At 37.9% G+C, this 19,840-nt stretch overlaps 3 protein-coding genes across 6 annotated transcripts in view; 2 read left to right on the forward strand and 1 right to left on the reverse strand.

Moving 5' to 3' along the window:
- LOC119693291 (zinc finger protein 1 homolog) overlaps nucleotides 1-19,840 on the forward strand; it is a 538,991-nt gene that overhangs the window by 243,040 nt on the left and 276,111 nt on the right. The window lies entirely within an intron of this gene.
- Nucleotides 1-19,840, reverse strand: part of LOC119693302 (zinc finger protein 62-like) — a 159,265-nt gene that overhangs the window by 44,181 nt on the left and 95,244 nt on the right. The gene's annotated exons all lie outside the window — the stretch shown is intronic.
- LOC119693357 (zinc finger protein 681-like) overlaps nucleotides 1,914-19,840 on the forward strand; it is a 77,417-nt gene continuing 59,490 nt past the window's right edge. The window contains exon 1 of the mRNA XM_048623961.1: nucleotides 1,914-2,062. The gene's annotated coding sequence lies outside the window, so the exon portion shown is untranslated. The remainder of the gene's footprint in view (nucleotides 2,063-19,840) is intronic.

Here is a 19,840-nt window from a genome sequence, read left to right on the forward strand (position 1 = left end):
ACTGTTAAATACTATACTGCTCGTAAAACGCCAATTTATGCTTGTTTTCTAGATTTGAGCAAAGCCTTTGATACGATAAGTTATCATAAGTTATGGTGTAAATTAAGAAGTACTAATGTTCCATGTAAGATAACAAATCTATTACAGTATTGGTATGGAAATCAGAGAAACCATGTTAGATGGGGAAGTGCCATTTCAGAAGAATATAAGCTATCTTGTGGAGTGAGACAGGGGGGTCTGACCTCCACGAGTCTTTTCAACCTCTATGTAAATGGTTTGATTGAGGAACTCAGCAGCATGAGGATTGGGTGCCATATAGGGGGCAAATGCATAAATAATTTAAGCTATGCGGATGATATGGTGCTGCTGAGTCCCTCTGTCTCAGGACTGGGCAGGCTCTTGGAGGTCTGTGAGCGCTATGCGACTGACCATAGTCTTGTGTATAATGTAAATAAAACGGAAATCCTTGTTTTTCAATCTAAAAACGAGTCTACTTGTAGTCCTTGTCTCAATATGTATGGAATTCCATTGAAGGTTGTACAAAAATTTAAATATTTAGGACACCTCCTCACTAACAACTTAAAAGATAATGATGATCTTGAACGTCAAAGGCGTTTATTAGCAATGAAAAGTAATATGTTAGCGAGAACATTTTCTCAATGCTCGATTCAGGTTCGCATAACCCTTTTTCAGGCTTACTGCCAGGCGTTCTACACTGGTCAGCTATGGTGGAACTACACGCAGCGTGCCATGAACACTCTGCGTGTTCAGTATAATAACGCATTTCGATGTATGCTGAAACTCCCCTGGCGGTGTGGTGCCTCTGCCATGTTTGCCACGAATGGGGTCAAAGACTTCTTTGCCTTGATGCGTAATCTTACAACTTCATTTCACAATAGAATTGTTAACTGTAATAATGAAATTATTAAAACTATTTTTGTAACTGTTTACCAAAAAACCATACCGTTCTGTGGCCTTAAGACTAATGATAAAATATGTAAAATGCCTAATCAAACTGTTCAATTTGTACCACACTCTCTGACAAACTAATTCGATTCAATTCTGACATTAAATAAATCTCATAATTTTTGTTTATAACAATTTAATAATAATTTAATTTAATTGCTTACTTACTTTATAATTGTAAATTAAGTAACAATGAATGTTAAATGTAAATTTTGATGTTAATTATGTTAAATTTAAATTTTGATGTATTATGTATAACTATGGGACCTGTGCCTGAAATAAAAAGATTTTATTTTTATTTTATTTATTTTTATTTTATTTAGTGCAGGTGGGTTATTCCGAATTTCGGGTAATTCCGATTTTTGCCAATTTCTTCCAAACGCAGCCATACTTTGAACCGTGGAACCATTCACTTTGATGGCAACTTAATCTTCTTGCTTGGGTTTGTTCCACGGTTCAAAGTATCGCTGCGTTTGGAAGAAATCGGCAAAAATCGGAATTATCCGAAATACGGAATAACCCACCTGCACTATATCTTTATAGATTGAAGTAAATAACTTGTGATAACAATATCTATACATACAGGGTGTCCCAACAGGGCTATGTATGTATGTACAATGAGGCTGAGAAATATAAAGAGATGGCGCTGTTCAGTATGACGTATAGAGTATGACAAAAAACTCCTCGAAATGGCACTCTTTTCACAATTATTTATTTTTTCTCTATGCCAAGCTGTCATATATCATTGACATTTTGTTTGTAAATGAAAGTACTCTGTGGTTTGTGTTTTAATTTCACAGATTAAGTATTTCATTTTTACATTAACACCACCGCCGCCACAGCCGAGGCCTCACATGTTCCTTCTTGAGAGCTCTTACTTGCAGGTATTCTCGAGTAAAAGCAAGATAAAAATTATAAGTAAATAAAAATGTCAATGATGAAATATATATGACAGCTTGGCTTTGGCTTGTGTTTCATTATTTGGATGTGTTTTTGTCAAAAACCTAAAAATATTCTTAACTATTCGCACCCTTAAAGCTAATAAATGATAATTTCACCGATAGTCTGCTGAATAAAGTGTTTAGCACTGCATTGGGTAAGAATAGTTTTATAAAACCTTCATACTTAGGTACTTCTGGTCTTGAGGTTAGCTTTTCCGCCATTTGTTTGCTAAATCTATGCTACACACAAGAGTGAGTAATATTCACTTGAATAAGTGGCAGAATGTAGAGTTGTCGGTGGCTGTAGGCTCAGTGGAAGTGAGAGAGCCTGCAGAGGTCTTTAATTAGCAGGTGGTAGGGGGTGAGGGCGGCCTTCCTCTTCAAATGCTATATGAGTGTTTGTTTGTGGCCTCCTATTCAAAAAGTCTTTATCGTTTTAGCTCTAAATCTGGTGCAGTAAACAGATTTAAATCCTAAAGTCTATTGAATTTTTGTAAAATTATGAACTATAATTCATTCTTGCATGTTGTAAAAGACTAGTAGAAAATGATTCTGAATACTAACCCCCTTATTCTAGAAAAGTTACAATACGTTTTAACTAATAAACTGTTTTGTCCCTCTCTGTCAAAGAACAAATTGTACTTTGTCGGAGAAGGACAAAACAGTTTATTAGTTAAAACGTTCTGTAACTTCTCTATGAATAAGGGGGTTAGTATTTTTCGCACCTTTTGTACACTCATAAATGTATATACATTCTTTGTTTATAATAAAGCTGTATGAGTGATACGTCAAAAACTCATATTTCACTGCCAAGATTTCTAGTTTGACATCGCTAAAATAAAATTTTGTACCTTCAGAATAGATATCATTATACTACTTACTTAGAAGTCATTATTGCAATTTGAGTATATTTCTCTTGTTTTAGTTGTACAAAACCACACTATAAGATGGAGGATGGCATGGACATAGAGGAACATGATCTGTTGAACAACCCTACTGTGAGGAGTGTGTTTCCAGATCTTGCCATTCTCAAACGAGAAATTATTGATTTTGATACAAGTGAAGGTGGTAGTACAGGTTAGTAGTTTGAATGCTCTGTTAAGGTTATTTGCATGTATGTACTTATACAATACATTATAAACAATTTGCTCACATCTGTAATCCCTGGAAGGGGTAGTCAAAGGTTATACATATATTATGTGACTACTAAATTTACTGTGATTTCTTTCATACTTAACTCTTAGACAAGTAGGTAAACCACTTATCAACAAACCTCTGAAGATAATTGTCAAAGTATACAGGTGTCCAGTAAGTTGCAGGACATATGGTGTGGGGGGATAGTGTAGGTTTAAACTTTTTTTTTTATGATAACCTAAACTGGTGCAAAAACGAATGTATGGGGCTGTTTTTCCCCTTATCCGTACACTAAGGGTGTCTTGCACTATGAAGTTTAATAAAATTAAATAGTTTGTCTCTTGCTCTGAAGGTATAATGTCAGAGCAAGAGGTCATAAATTTTATTTTGATTAACTTTGTTGTGCAAGACTCCCTAAGTTTTAAAGGAATGTAAGAATCTGATGCTGGGTATATTTTTAAAAATTATACTTAATCCTACATTACTAGAGATTCAAATTTTTTTGTGGAACATACTTCATGTTATTTAGGTAGGCCTAGACCTAGGCTACCACCCCTCACAGTTTGTCGTACTTACTACTTACTGGACACCCTGTACTAATGAGGAAATATTATGCTGGCCTGATCAAAGTTTTCTAAGCTATACTCATCTTCCATCGTCATTCATTCATTGATGAATCAATGAATGGAAGATGAGTAGGTATACTATATGAGTTTAAGTATACTTTTCTATAAAACAATACATTTATCACTTTGTCATAAACACCACTGTCAAATGAACCCTCCCCTCGCCCCGCAAAATGTATTTATTTATTTATTATACAGACACATTGTAACATTTATTTATTTATTTATTTATTTTATTTATTTATTTACAAAAAACTAACACTATTATTACAGTTACAACCAATGCAATAGTGTAGCTACTTAACATAATTTTATATACTTAATAATAATTTAAGGTCTAGAGCTAGATCCACAAACAATAACATTTAAAAACAAACAATTAAAATACAGGAGCCTCCCTATCCGTAACAGATAACAAACAAAGCAACTTTCGTGAATTCACTCAGCGGACAATGATGAATGTCCGTCCTATCATCGATCCTGTTCAAGAGGTGTATCGCGCGGGTGACGGGCGCCTGCCGGAGCAGGGCGGTCCTGCCGCAGGGTGCAGCAAACGTGCGGGATTTACGCGATCTTAAAGAATTGCTAGGCACCGTCAGCCGCAGCTGCTGAAGTATACTGGGATTGCCAGTCTTTCCTCTCCATATCCTAAAAAGGTATGATGTCAACGCCAGATCACGACGAACTTCCAACCTATTGTAACCTACCATTCCTAGCACGAATAGAGTTGGGTACAACAGTGGGTATCCGGGATAGACTCCGTACAGTTTCATGTAGAGAAAACGTATGAATTTATTCTGAATCTTGTCAATCATGCTACTGTACTTCACTTCACTAGGAGCCCACACTACGGCGTTGAACTCTAGTTTGCTACGAACTAAAGCATTAAATAGAGCTTTAATGGCCGTGATATTTTTAAAACCTCTAACTGTTCTGAGCACAAAACCCAAAGTCTTAAACGCTTGTTTGCATACTCCCGTTATATGTTCCTTGAACGATAAATCCGAAGTCATTCGCACGCCGAGGTCCCGTACCGAGGTTACTCTCTCCATTGGGCTCCCCCCTAGAGTGTACTGATGTTGTACCGGATTTTTACTTCGACTGAAAGTAATTACGCAGCATTTGGAACCATTGAAAGACAGTTTATTCTCACGACTCCACTCCTCGACATTGTTAATGTCCTGCTGGAAGCGAATCTGATCATCCTGACATGAAATTGGGGCGAACAACTTGAGATCGTCTGCAAACAATAGACAACCCGAAGATTGTACGACTTCAGGCAGATCATTGATTAAAATGATAAACTGCAATGGCCCCAGGTTGCTTCCCTGACTTACTCCGGACTTCGTGCGGTAAGGGTCTGAGTAATGGTTTCCACATTGTACGTACTGTTTGCGATCTATTAAATAGCTCGCAAAGAATTCCAGCGTCTTCGGAGTGCATCCTGCTCTTGCCAATTTTAGAAGAAGCACGTCATTATCAACTAGGTCAAAGGCCTTACAAAAATCGAAGTAGGCCGCGTCGACCTGCACTCTCTGAAACATAAAAGAAAGTACACAAAACCCAAATCGTTATGATAAATTTTAACATAGCACTCACTTTCATATTTTATCTCCAACATTCCCCTGCATACAATCAACAGAGAACTCATTCTATGGGTGAATTTCCCGCGGCCAAAAATTGCGTGGCATCAATGAAATCGGTGCTAAAAAACCAAGTTATAATTTTCTAATATTTTTTTCCGGTTAAGTGAAATAGTTATCTATGTGTAGCACTTAATATTTTATTAATAGGATTAATGGATATTTAAAAATAATTTATTAAACCCCCAAATCTTTCATTGCCGTGTCTGTCCCCACGTTACCACGTTTTGTATTATTCTTCATTGATGAAAAAATATTGAGTATTGATAGTTAAACTTAGTTTCATTTGATACATTAATAGTTAAAGTATTGTCACGGAATACATTTATTAAAATATATAAAGAATATAACGAACGGTAAGTGAAAATTCATGTGTCCCAGAAAAACTGTTCATCGCCGTGTCCTAAACATGATCAAGGCTATTGTTTTACCTATGAACTTGGGTGCCCCCCTCGGTGCGCTAATCGTTTCTTACAAGTGTCGCCTAACTGCTCGACGTGGAAGGAGATACATCGGTGCCCGCGTTTTTGCGCTATAGTGAAAATCAGTAAAAATTTTGGGGACTGGACATTTTTTCTTTCATTGCCGTGGATAGATATAACTTCTATAAAATTTAGTTTGTCTTCTAGAGTAAGCATTCAAAAGAAAGCTTTTTGAAAATATTTACCTTATAAAGTGTTTATTTCTTCGAATAGTTAATACTTTTTTAGTTATTTATATTTAATGCCTTGATTTTCATCGCCATGCTTTCATTTCCGTGGCTTCCGTAGCCAATATTTGCTATGGCAATGAAAAAAAAACCACGGCAATGAAAAAAATTTCATTGCCATGTCTTGTAAAATAATTTGTATTCATTGCCGTGGTTATGTTATTCATTTCCGTGGCCAGGTAATTCATTTCCGTGACTTATGTTTTCATCGCCGTGGTATTTATGATTAGGCACAGTAACATATCTTTTACCTGTAATACAGGTAATACCGATCACTGACATTACCTACAGAACTAGTCAAATTACCTCTTTTTGCAGTGCGTTAAAACGGGTGCGTATCGTGATGAATAATATACGAAATATATAATATTACATTAATAATAACAATCACAACATAATTATAATGAACGTTATGTATAAATAAGACCGGTGGTAGCTCAGTCGGGTAAGCGCCCGCTTCCCACTCCAATAATGTGGGTGCGAATTCCGGCGCTGACATGTACCAATGTGTTCCTTTGAATTTAAATACAATGTATACCATCGCTCTTACGGTGAAGGAAAACATCGTGAAGAACCCTGCATATCTACCTATAGATTTAGCACATCTAGATAATATGTGAACCCACCAACTCGCTGTGGACCAGCGTGGTGGGAAATGGTCCAAGCTTAGAAAGGCAGCAGCTTAGACCTTGGGGATATGCACATTGCACAAGGGTCCCATTCGAGAGAGCCAGGTGCAGGTACTTACACCTCCCATCTCTGCAGGAACTCATCTGGATGCTAAGTGGCCTTAATGCTGCTTGCAACGTGTAGGCTTCCGTATGAACTTGGGCAAGACAAAAGTCATGTAGAATGTTCACATAAAACCGGAGCCGGTGATCGTTCGTGAGACAACTATCGAAGTTGTGCAATAATATGACTACCTGAGGCAGACTATTCGGCTAAGCAGAAGCAACTTCGACAAGGAGGCTGAAAGGCGCATCCAACAGTCTTCAACCATTGCGCCCTGCCAGTTATGACATATGGTGCAGAGGGTTCTACCTTTTTTGGCCTAAGATTTATTTGCCTAATCTCGTATTGCATAGTAACGTTTGGTCAAAGTCTCGTTTCGCCGAAAATTGTATGGCATAAATCTCGTTCAGTAAAAAGTTATTTCGCATAATCTTATTTAGCCTAATAACGGTATGGTCAAATCTCAAATAGCCTAACAATACTATGGCATAGCTTATAAAAACTACTAATATTCATTTGGCTTTAACTTTGACGAAGCGTCTCCCTATATAGCGCAATGCCTTGCATTTAGGTATTTAATTTTCCGCTATGTGGGTAACGCTCCGCTCCTCTTCGCTGCGCTCCGCTTTGCATCATTCACTTTCGATATTTTGATCATTCAATATCGTGATTTTCGGCATGTAGGAGAAAAATACCACAATTTGTACATTTAAAACATACTGAATATAGGTAGTATTTATTAAGATAATATTAGGAGAAACAAGATTATACCAATACGAACAATTTGAGCAAACGAGACTTAGGGTAACGTAACGTACCTTGGGACGCTTGTACCTCGGGACATTGATTGTATTTTTAAAACCGGCTAAATAAACACATTAAAATTCTACCCTAGGCATAGTATTTTACTCGCTTGGCAAAACTAGTGAATCTCGTGATCATACCAGCATCGAGTGTGTGGTGAAGACAATATGAAGTTTTTTGCAGTCAAAAGTAGCTTTTGTATAGTTTTTTGTGTTGCTTTATCTCATTGAGGCATGCTCAAAATAAAGACATGGATGTCACGTATAACTTTTCAGTTATTTAATTTTATGACATGGCAATTATCTGAAAGATTCCTATTAATTAAAAATAAAGATATTAAAATTTTGGTTAAATATTGCTTTTTTGTACCTTGGGACACGATTAAATTTGTACCTTGGGACACTGTTTCCTATGGATTTGTACTATGGAAAATGCAAACATCTAAATAACGCCTTATATCTCTGTTCTTATTAGTGCCAGAGTGAAACTAGACAGAAGAGAGATGCGGTAAATCAATAAGAACAGAGATATAAGGCGTTATTTAGAAGTTTGCATTTTCCATAGTACAAAGCTATAGGAAAGAGTGTCCCAAGGTACAAACATGTAACGTACCTTGGGTCAAAACAAGCATTTTTACTTTTATCTTAATTTAATAAAAACTGGCCACACTAAAGCTTTAGCACAAATACTAGTGATAATAGATTATATATCCTACCGAATAAAGAAAATTTCACATTAATATCTTAGTTGTACGCTGCGATAGCTTCATTCAAAGTTGGGGTAGTCGAAAATGTCCCTAGGTACGTTACGTTACCCTAGATGTTTCAAGTTTGTGCCAAAAGAGTTTTAGACGAAACGAGTCTAATGCCACATAAGTCTTGGCAAAGTGATGATTCTACCAAAAAAGTTTAGACCTTACGAGTTATGCGAAATTAGTTTAGGATAATAAAGATTAGGCGAGATAAGAGGAACCCGGTACAGAGACCTGGACACTGATGGTGGGACTGGTCCACCGATTTAAAGTCACACAGCGTGCTATGGAGAGAGCTATGCTTGGGGTTTCTCTAATGGATGGTATCAGAAAAGAAGTTATAGGGGAACCCGGGGTAAGACGGAGTCGCTAAGGGAAAATAAAAAAAACAACAGGTATTTATAACCACAACCTTATCAATTATTTATGGCTCATTAGGAACTTAATGACGAACACTTTGGCACAGCTTTTGCCAAAAAAGTAATCATTACAATTTACTTATTTTAAGAAATGTAAAAAATGGGAAATAAACCATCTTGCCCCATGTACGGGGTAAGATGGGGTAAGTATACTATGTGAGGCACAAAACAGACAAACAACACTTCTTCTGTGATTTTATCGTCAACACCAGCACCTGCAGTGTGAGCCCAACGCCTGCACCTTTGAAATCCGACCCACTTTTCCTTAGATTTAAAGTAGGACTGTTGATATCCTCACGTAAAGGTAGACACAGTCATCTTCGTTGTTATTCTTCTTCGTAGACAGTATCTGCTTTGTATTTTAGCCAACTTCTTTGTAGCCCTTTTAGAGCCCTTCTACAATGTCAAATATCGGGTTGGAGAAAAAAAAACTTAACCAAGCTAGATCTGTACCCTATCTTGCCCTTCCAAAAATACCCCGTCTTGCCCCACGGTATATTTTTTATAAAAATAATTCATTAAAAAAATATTTTCAATGTTAAAGTGATTTTGCACATATTTAAACAAAGCGTACCAAACCTGAAATAAAACGGCACAGTTACCAAAAACGCCACTGTTTTACTTACTGTGTTGTGACGTTGTTTCTACTGGTCAAAAATAACATGGACACTACGTAAAAACAAACAATTGAGCTTACACAAAAAACGCATGCGCTCACACCTGCTGTCACTGGCGCACTAAAGGTCAATCATTTAAGCCTTTCTATTGGCTCATTACTCAGATTCCTAAGATGTATAGTTTTGCATATATGTGGGGGGTCCCGTCTTACCCCGCGACCCCATCTTACCCCGGGTTCCCCTACGTCAGATGACTAAGGTTACCAACATAGCTGTCAAAATATGCAAGTATAGGCAGGTAGCCGGTAGTGGCTGGATTCGGAAGACCGAGGACCGAGTGTTGTGGCGCTCCTTGTTAGAGGCCTATGTCCAGCATTGGATGATTATAGGCTGATGATGACAACATGTACATTTCATATTATTATACCAATTAAAATATACTATGATTTAGCATAAAGTTCATAAAATATTCTATCATATCACATAATGTGTGTTAAATTACACAACACTATCAAAACCTCTAGCACCACAACCTAAAGATAGGTGCAATGACGAGAAAAGCGAGGAGGAGCGGTTGTTGCAATTATTAAATGTAGCAACACAAAAGTCCATAGACTAATTAATTTTAAGTACTAATATTGGTAGTACTGTAAACGGTTAGGTTTCCGGTCCTTCTTCTCAATAAACGTGCGAACGTGTATCAATACAGAATTGTGGTTTAATTCAGTAAATAGCAATTCCCGCAACGATCCAGCCTCCAAACACACGCGGACCCAAGTCCGCACATGGTCCATACGAGCAACAACTGATATTTGCGTGGAGTTGCGAAGAAAGCCACACGATCATTCTGCGATCTACAGAGGAGAAGCTGGGTACAAGCCAAGGCCAGCCATCTTGAACCATTTGCTTCGTACGTGGGACGACGCAAAACACCTCGGAGTCTCTCGTCAATCGTAAGCGGAGCAAACGACGGGTTCAGGCAATCATCAAAAACAAGGCGGGCCAAGCAAGTATTCTACAAGGACGCCCTCATCGTCAGCGAACATCACATTTCCCGCCATTAATTTCGGCGGCAAGGTGCAGTGAGGCGCCAGAGCTACGTTCATTTCTGCAACGGTGCAGAAAGAGACAGCGGTACGCAAGATTAAAGAAGGTGCGACAGAGACAGCGAGCGGCGCGCGAGCTATAGTGCCACAATCTTATCTGTTCCGGTGGCGACGTCGCTGTCATTGAATCCAGTGATGCCATCGATTAAATTTTGCCTATTTCTGGTTTAAACGACAACTCATTTCTGCTATTACCTATTTTTATAATTAGTACATTCATAAGTATAGATAAATCAAAATATAGGGTCGATAGTAAATGAAAGAGGATATAATATATCAAACGACATTTGTTGTATAAAAAAAATTGTCCACGGCGAACAGAAACAAAATTAGTTCTGATTATGTTCTGATATAAGACATTAAATCTAGATTTTACAATGATATAGGTAATATCCGTGGGTCGTGGGAATAACGAGATAGAAAACTATTGTACTTAATTATTATTTATTTATTTATGAACACTTTATTTTTTTCATTTTCTTAAGTAACAAGAAACAAGAGCATAAAATTAAAAGAAATTCAGACAATGTACAAAGACTAATTGCCAAAAATCCATTTCTTCCAGCCAACCCTTGATACTCGTAGTGGAAGAAGAAGATGTCATTAATCATCATTATTTCGTCTAAAATCGCTGCAGGAGCGAGAAATTCTTCTTGGTATACTGCCTAAGGTATAAGTACGCAGCTTCACTCACACCTGTAATAAAAAAAAAATAAAGATTATATACTTTCATCACGACCCATCCCGTCCCCACTGCTGGGGTACGGGTCTCTCGGGAAAATATTAATAAAATTACATGTGAGTATATGGGTAAAATTATTCGTCATATTTGGCAACACTAACCTGTAGCCGCTGCAACTCGTTCTTCCAATTTTTCTAATGGAATTAAAGGCGCATGAATACGTTATTCTTCCTGCATAAAAGCCAATATATCTAGTATTACTTTTCTTGCATCACTTTTCAGCGCTTTTGGCATTTTTACACCCAGAAAATCACAAAAGAAATTAAATAACGTAGCGTCAGCCTCTTCGCAGAAATTGACAACTCAAATAACGCACAGAGTATGAAATGACGTTTGACAATGACGTCTCGTTAGTACACATTTTGACCACCGGAACAGATAAGATTGTGGCACTATACACATCGTGTCATTCGCTGCGGAACTCAGTCAGGTGTGCCAACCGTACCAGCAAATATCCAGAGACAATACTGTATGTTTTTTCAAAGATTCCTTTCATTCATTCAGCAGCCATTTTATTGTGTTGGTCTTTTTATTAAAAGACACAATTTTGGTTCGCGTGCTCAAATAGTTGTTTGTTGTAATAGTTTAACCCTGGTTATTTGAAAATAGTATAAGATATTTTGTTTAAGTGCAAGTTACAGTTGTCGATATGTCTGAAACAAGTGATATTGTCAAACAGAAAAACATTAAAAGAGGTTACATTAAAGCCACGCTAACAAGATTGGCTACATTTTCAAAGCAAAACTTGTCATCATGCTCCAAAGACGAATTGCTCGTCAAAAAGCAACGGCTAACCGAGGCCTTTAGTGAATACGAAGAGCTCAATCAGGATTTGTTGTACTTAAATCCAAATGACGATGAAAATATAGTGCTAGTGGAGGAAACATACTATCAAACCTTGACATGTTTCAATCAGACATTAACGACATTAAATTCTGCAAACCTACAAGAGCCAACAGCCCAATGCAGCCAAAGAACGAAATTACCTGCTATAAACATTGGTAGCTTCAATGGTAAGTTTGGTGACTACACACCATTCATAACATTGTTTACATCTATGATTGATAATGATAAGTCCTTGGACACAGTACAGAAGCTTTATTATTTGCGTTCCTTCCTTCAGGAGGAACCTTTAAACTTAATTAAAAACCTACCTATAACTGGGGATAGCTACAATGTTGCATTGGAACTACTGAACAACTGATACAACAACAAACAGAGGATCATAAATGAGCACATAGGTCGTCTTTTAGATCTAAAGCCGTTAACCAAATCTACTGCCTGCAACCTCAGGGAATTTATAGCCACTGTAAGGCAGGAGTTAGCGGCATTAAAAAATCAGGAATCTAATGTAAAGTATTGGGATGCAATATTATTATGTGTTTTGTCTCGTAAATTAGATGGCTACACAGCTCGAGCTTACCAGCTCGAAAGAAATCAAGATGCAGATCCTGCCGTGGAAGAATTTCTCAAGTATCTGGAGCGGAGAGCCCTTGCGTTGGAAAGCGCTGAGCCCAGTCAAAATGCTCAGCATACAAGCATGGACAACCGGGCATCCACAACTAAGTCCAGACCCATGGCTGCAACACACATCGTGACAGGAACACAATGCTCTCACTGTAAGTTAACTGACCATAAATTATATACCTGTAAAAAGTTTCTAACATTGACTGCGCCTGATAGGGTAGGGTTCATACATAGAAACAAGCTGTGCATGATTTGTTTAGGATCACACAAAGGCAAGTGTAGGTTTCACTTCAGGTGTTCTCTGTGCAAGGATAAACACAACACTATCTTGCACTGTGACAAGTTCCCAGAGCCTGCAAGTGCACATCAACCAGCACCAGTGACTTTGTCAGGATATGCAGAAAATAATGTTCTTCTCCCTACAGCGAGAGTAAAGATCATAGGCAGAGATGGTACAGAGTATCATGTACGAGCACTCCTGGACAGCTGTTCCCAGGTATCATTTGTTTCCTCAAAGCTAGTCAAATTACTTGGGGGAAAGCCCAAGTCAAGTGATTTAAATATTATTGGGATCACAAATAAACAGAGCACCATCAAAGCATGCATTCCAATCGAAATTCAGTCATTGAGATCGCCATACAAGACCACAATTACCTGCCAGATAGTAGAAAGTGTTACATGCAATCTACCTCAAAACAAAATTAACCTTACAGGCATTCAGATACCCAAAAATGTTGTTTTGGCCGATGAAAAGTTTTACGAACCAGGTGAGATCAATTTGCTCATCAGTTCTGATGTCGTGTTTCAGACGCTGTTGCTCCAGACGGAGCCGATAAAGATCGAGCTTCCCGACCAGCCGCCGAGCACCGCGTCGGGGCCACAGTCTGAGTCAACCAGCGATAGCACGGCGCCAGCACCGCGACGATACTTGAGTATTATTAACACTGAGTTCGGACACATAGTAGGAGGTAGTGATGTAACGAATATTCGCATTCGCATTCGCGAATATTCGCATATTTTTGGATATTCGCATTCGCATTCGCATTCGCAAAATTGTGTGCGAATGTTTTGCGAATATCAGTACTTATTAGAAAAAAGTATTTTAAAATAATGTAGGTTAACAAAATCAAAATCCATTCGTCTATAACTTTTTATTACAAGTTACCCTCTTAATGACATTACCACTCTTACTTTATCATTTGTTTTTTTTTTGGGTAATGAAACTTTAGAAATAGTTAATACAAGGTGGGCCAAAAGTAATCACCCTATTGGAAGTTGCTCTCATTTGTACAAATGCCCGCCAATTTCAAATTTGTTTTGATATTGGTGGACTAGACAAATGCAGAATACAAATTCAGAAGTTATATACTCTCCAAGATCGCGGAATAATAGTGCCTTTTTTTCGTTTTATCTGTCATTTTTCCCTGCAAAATCGCCCGATTTCGCCGTTTGTGACGGTTTTTGTGGGGTTTTTTGAAGACCCGTGTTTATGTGAATAAGCCCGTGTCTCTGAAAGCCCTTAAGAACAACATTAGACACGAGTGCGAGAATCTCTCGCCCGATGTTCTCGCTGAAGTGATGAGAAATGCCATAAAAGGAGCCCGTATGGCAATCAATTGTGACAGCGTCCATTTTGCCGATATCATCTTCTAGACTTTACCAGTAAAATTGTAAAGGTTCAAATAAACATAATCAAAAAAACAGAACCCAAGTTTTTCATTTAGAAAAAATAAGAGCCAAACAACATCGGATGTCTTCTCTTGGTCCACCACTTAAAAAATGCAGACACCCTATTTTTTTAAACATTTACTTAATAGAAAATTTTAATAAAATATTAACGTTTTTAGTTGGTAATATTCTATTCGAAGCGTCCGTAGTCGAGCGGGCCTCAGTGATCGTAACTGATCGCTGAGGTTAAGCAACAACTGACACGGTCAGCCATTGGATGGGTGACCAATTTCAAGTGGTGCTTTTCTGGACGCTTCCGTGCTTCGGACGGCACGTTAAGCCGTGGGTCCCGGTTGCAGCTTCGGCAGCAGTCGTTAAGCCTAGTCAGAGGCCTTCGGGCGGCTTGAAAACATCTGACAGTCGGGTTGCCCACTTACCCGACAACTCTCCCAGCACAAGCTTGCTTGTGTTGGGGTCCACCAACCCGCACTTGGTCAGCGTGGTGGACTAGGCCTAAACCCTTCCTTCATTGGAAGGAGACCCGTGCCCCAGCAGTGGGGACGTAATGGGTCGTGATGATATTCTATTCTGTTCTGATGCGTCGTTAAATGAACTTAAAAATTGCAGTAGTCGTCATTAAGTATTTTTTTTTGCGCTTAGGAGTAATTTGGTGTTTTTTTTAATTGATCTTTTTCATTGCCCGTGAGTGTAAATAAAAACAAACAAAAAACGTATTTTGACAGTATAGTGTCAGAGCAAGACAGCCATACATTTAAATACGGTAAAATGTTTCGTGTAAATCGTCCTCAGAAACTGCACACAGTCGCAATGTGTCGTAACTGTTACGAAGCTAAATAATAAAGTGTAAGTACTTAACTTTTTTTTTTTAATTGCGTCTGGTAAGTATTGTTTAATCTGATTCGGAATGCGCCTAGAACGGAACGTACCTCGTTCAGTACGAGACTGCCACCAAACCATACAAATAACGCCAAATTTGAACACAAACTGAATATTCGCATTCGCATTCGCATTCGCGAATGTCCAAAAACACACATTCGTTACATCACTAGTAGGAGGTAACATACCATGTCATTTAGCACAGGCAGCGTCACACAAGGTAGTCTTAAAATGTACATTAGCCCCTCTCAATGATACGATTGCTCAATTTTGGAACACAGAAAAAGTGCCTGAAATTTTTAGCGAGAAATCTTCAGAACAGGAACTTTGCGAAGAGGTATTTCAGAGTACTGTTAAGTTAGAAGATAACAAATTCCAAGTTGCTTTGCCTCTGAAGTTACCACTTTCCGAGGTAAACGACGCACTTGGCGACTCGTTTCACTTTGCACACAAACGGTTTTTGAACTTGAGAAAAAACTACATGCAAACCCAACTTTGTTCAACCAATACAAAGAATTCATAAACGAATATTTACAGCTCAATCACGGTCATTATATAGACATTGAGATGTACGATTTAAACAAGGATGCGGTATATTTCCTTCCGCACAGAGCAGTCATCAACGAGAACAGCAAAACTACGCCAGTGCGTACTGTTTTTGATGCATCAATGCTAACAAACAAGAAAATTTCTTTAAATGATTTACAACTTAATGGACCTACAGTCCAAAGAGATCTGTACGATATCATTATCCTATTTCGATTAGGGAAATTCACATTCACAACGGATATAAGGCGCATGTTTCGGAATATTAACGTTGATCCCGCATACACATCACTTCAGAATATTCTCTGGAGGGAAAGCCCCACAGAGACACTAAAAGTTATAAGACTCGATTCAGTAACTTATGGTTTGAAGTCATCGAGTTATCTTGCAACACGTTGTTTAGATGAGCTGGCAACTAGGTACAGAAATGATTACCCCCTAGCTTCATCCATCATCAAAGAAAACACTTACGTGGATGATATCATATATTCACATAACGATTTAAATACAATTCTCTCAGCAAAAGACCAATTGTGCAATTTATTAAAGCTAGGTAGTTTTCACACACACAAATGGTCTACAAACGATGAAAGGATATTAGCAGGCGTTCCCTCTACTGAGAGACAATTTGAAAGCTTAAACCTTCAAAAAGACGATTATAACATGAAAGCTTTAGGTCTACAACTTAATATAAATGACGACAAGTTTATAATCTCGTCTCCGGAACCTTTTAATCCAGAAAAAATTACAAAGAGAACCATACTCAGCTACATAGGTAGAATTTATGACCCTATGGGTTATGTAGGCCCAATTGTAGTCACAGCAAAGGCTATTATGCAAAGACTGTGGTCATCAAGCTGTAGTTGGAATGATTCACTTCCTCAGGATGTCCAGAAAGAATGGCTTCAGTATACTGAGCGATTAGCTAAAATGCAACCAATAACTTTAGCTAGAAACATAGACTTTTCAGACTCTCACACAGCACAGCTGATTGGTTTTGCTGACGCCTCGAGTACGACGGGCTACGGATGCTGTTTGTATCTGCGACTCATAGATGCTTCAGGGATAAAGGTAACAACACATTTACTCAGTTCAAAGTCCAGAATAAATCCCGTGCAAAAGAAAAATATGACTGTTCCAAGACTCGAGCTCAATGCTGCACTTTTGCTTTCTAAATTAGTAGTCAAAACCTACGCGACGTTGCAACTTAAGATTGAGATTAAGAATGTATATTTATTCAGCGACTCGCAGGTTGTACTTGCATGGCTTAAAACGGAGATTACAAAACTGCAAGCATATGTGGCGAATCGAGTAAATGTGATTCACCAAAACACATCTAGATGGCGCTGGCTGTATGTTAATACCCATGAGAACCCGGCAGACCTGATCAGTAGGGGAGTCCAACCAGGAGAGCTGAACGGCAATAATCTGTGGTGGAGAGGCCCAGAATTTCTACAAAACAGTAAGTGGGACCTTTCTTGTAATGAGCCGAAAATACCTCAAGAGGTACCAGAGGTAAGGAGCTGCGCTGTGCTTGCTAGCGCTCCCGTGTGTATAAAGCCAAATCCGCTAGAGTACGTTTTTAATTAAACGCTTATACGAATGCTCTGATATTAACAAAATTGTTAGGCTGTATGCATACATATTAAGGTTTTTGAATAACATTAACAAAATAAACAATAAATTAAACACTAGCTACTTAACAAGCTCCGAATTGCACAACTCGCTTCTGCAAATAATCAAATATGAACAAAGTCAATATTTTTCAGCTGAAATAGAATGTTTAAGTAAGGGTAAAAAACTAACAGGCAATCTGACTAACCTCCATCCATTTCTCGATGAGATGGGACTATTGCGTCTTTCGGGTAGGTTACACCATGCAAAAATTGCTTATTCTCATAAACACCCAGTCATATTACCTAAAGGTTCGCTGATCACCACTTTGCTTATCAGGAGTGAGCATCAACGCTTGATGCATGCAGGAAGCAGGCTAGTTCTTGCTAATTTGAATCAAAAGTTTTGGATTGTAAATGGTTTGTTAGAAGTTAAGAAAGTAGTTCATAAATGTGTAACTTGTTTCAGATATAAGGCAACTGTAGCTAAACAGTTAATGGGCAGTCTTCCCGCTGGGAGAGTTAATAAAACTAGCCGCCCATTCGAAATTATCGGCGTGGACTTCTGTGGACCGCTAGAAATAAAATTATCACGTATCAGACGATCCGTAATAGGTAAAGGATATATTTTAGTTTGCGTATGTTTCGCAACAAAGGCAATTCATTTAGAACTGGCTTCCGATTTGACAACTGAGACCTTCCTAGCATGTTTTAGACGACTGATTTCGAGACGAGGCTTGCCCACCGAAGTCCACTGCGATAATGCAAGTACATTTAAATGTGCAAATTCACAATTAGTTGAACTTTACTCACTGCAGTCTTCACAAAGGCACCGAGCACAAGTATATGAATTTGCTTCACAAAGAGGCATAGATTTCCACTTCATACCAAGTCACTCAGCGACGTTCGGAGGCCTTTGGGAAAGTGCAGTGAAGAGTACAAAGCATCATTTAAAAAGGGTATTACAGAAAAACGTACTTACTTATGAACAGATGAATACGGTTCTTACAGAGATAGAATGTATTTTAAACAGTCGTCCATTGTTACCATTGTCAACAGAACCTGATGATTTTTGTTACTTAACCCCTGGTCATTTTATCACTGGTAGTGCTTTGACTATGTACCCAGAAAAGAATGTAAGTGATATACCGCAAAATAGACTTAAGTTTTGGCAGTTATGTACAAGTTTAAAACAAATATTCTGGAATACATGGCATAAATATTATTTAAACATTTTACAGAACAGACCGAAATGGCGACATGAGCAACATAACGTAAAATTAGGCAGTCTTGTGATTTTAAAAGAAGACAATATACCTAATATGTGTTGGCCCATGGCTAGAGTTGTTAAGTTATTTCCAGGGCATGACGGTAAAGTAAGAGCAGTTGAGGTTAAAACGCCTAACCATAAAACCCATCATCGATCTATACACAAAATCTGTATTCTGCCTATTGAAGATAATAACTAATGTAAAATAAGTAAATACTCATGTATTTGTTGTTGCTTGTCGCTGGCACTACACACTCTAGTTAGAGATGTATAAATACTGTTTTAGGGCTGACACTAGCAGCTTGTTTGGGCACGCGAACCAAAATATTTAGTTTAATATAGTTTTAGTTTAGTTCGTAGTGCTAAGAATTTATTAAAAACACGACTGTTGTATTTAACATAGTGTTATGTAACAATGTAAATTGTTTATTCTTAGGGTTATGTACCATTCCAAGAAAATATTTCGTAGGACTAAGAATTTATCAGTAACTCCAACTATGTATGTATTTAACTTTTTATAAAGTACTAATTAACTTTGTAATTCTTAGGGTTATGTACCATCCCAAGAACATTATTTCGTAGGGCTAAGAATGTTACTTCGAGATTTAATTATAAGTATAAAACTGCTACCTACCATCTGAAAATATTAATTAAATGTTTATAACTAACTTATATATCAAAAATACAGTCCACTATCGAAAGTTAAAGTAGGTTTGTATAAACAGTATGATTTATTAATATTACATAGATTTTCATATACAGTATGATTTATTACTTTACATAGACTTTTGTTAACAAGTAGGTATTAATTCGTTCTGGTGTGGTGGCAGCATGTTGCAATTATTAAATGTAGCAACACAAAAGTCCATAGACTAATTAATTTTAAGTACTAATATTGGTAGTACTGTAAACGGTTAGGTTTCCGGTCCTTCTTCTCAATAAACGTGCGAACGTGTATCAATACAGAATTGTGGTTTAATTCAGTAAATAGCAATTCCCGCAACGATCCAGCCTCCAAACACACGCGGACCCAAGTCCGCACAGCGGTTAAGTGCACATGTTCATCAAAAGCGAAGCGGGGCTACATGGGGAGACGCTCTATGTTTAGGTTTTGGTGCAAGGAGTTTTGACTGCGTTATTATTATTGGCGCTATGTAGGGAGACGCTTAGCTGACCAACATATGCACCT

This window comes from Plutella xylostella, chromosome 11 (genome assembly GCF_932276165.1).
Source record: "Plutella xylostella chromosome 11, ilPluXylo3.1, whole genome shotgun sequence".
NCBI lineage: Eukaryota > Metazoa > Arthropoda > Insecta > Lepidoptera > Plutellidae > Plutella > Plutella xylostella.